This window comes from Oncorhynchus mykiss, chromosome 20, assembly GCF_013265735.2.
Source record: "Oncorhynchus mykiss isolate Arlee chromosome 20, USDA_OmykA_1.1, whole genome shotgun sequence".
NCBI lineage: Eukaryota > Metazoa > Chordata > Actinopteri > Salmoniformes > Salmonidae > Oncorhynchus > Oncorhynchus mykiss.
In genome coordinates, this window is record NC_048584.1 from 9,439,394 (window position 1) to 9,440,644 (window position 1,251).

Below are 1,251 nucleotides of genomic sequence, written 5' to 3' on the forward strand. Positions count from 1 at the left end.
TATATTTTTTTTAAAGGTCTAAATGTAAAATGATTTGTTTTTTTGTTGCAAAAGTTGATTTGTGAATCGAATTGTCAATAAATATGGTATTTTAAAATAAAACAGTAGGCCTATATGAATTTATTGATTCCACCTAGCTTTGTATACCACATGAATTACAAGCGTACAATGCCCGTAGCAATACAAAGGGATATTGTGTTCAGATAAAGGTGGCTGCTTGAGGCTTAAGAGAAGGACTTTTAGAGATTGGATAGAATGCACTTATTCAATGTATTTGAATAACAATACATGGGAGTGCAACTATTTTTATTCAACACAACAAAACTAGATAAATGTATAAGGTCTACACTGACCCTATAAATAAGACCTGTGGCCTGAACAGCACCAGAGTACAGTCAGATTTGCCTCTTCTCCCATGATACAGGACACACATTAGACAGAGTAACCTAATGGGGTTTAAAGGTCTTGGATGGAACATCACTGTCCAATTATCTACAGGCCGGTCCAAAATTGTTGGCACCCTTGATAAAGGTGAGCAAAAATGACAAAGAAATGACAAATAGGGAGCTATATTGTATGCAAAAAAAATGTTATTATACCAATACAATTGCTCAGAAAAATGTATTTCTCAAAGGTAGGGGTCAAAATTATTGGCGCCTGTTTTCAATACCTCACCTTGTGAGGGTAATGGCACTGAGCCTTTTAGGAGGGATCTTAGACCATTCCTCCATATAGAATCTTTCCAGATCTATGATATCCTTAGCCTGCGCTTAAGGACTGCCCTCTTCAATTCAAACCACAGGTTTTCAATGTGGTTCAAGTCTGGTGACCGAGATGGCCATTGCAAAATTTTGATTTTGTGGTCAATTAACTTTAATTGTGGATTTTGATGGGTGCTTGGGGTTATTGTCCTGCTGGAAGATCCACTTCCGGCCAAGTTTTAGCCTCCTAGCAGAGGCAACCTGACCTGGCTACCCAGACTCCTTTCTCCGACCAAACTCTACAACCACGGATGTTAGGGACTCATTGCGGAAAAGAGACTGAGTACCTCTCCTATGATTTCTAGAACGCAAACATTCTAACCGTTCTGATTGGTCCCAAAAACCAATGGGTTGAGCCAGAACATATGTGGGTATGCAGCGTTTAGAAAATGTGTCTGGCTTTGATACTCTTATTGGTTAGAGATAGCCAATGGCTGATGACTTTGTTTTGAACAAAACCACTATTTTCGACATCACCACAAATGACTTC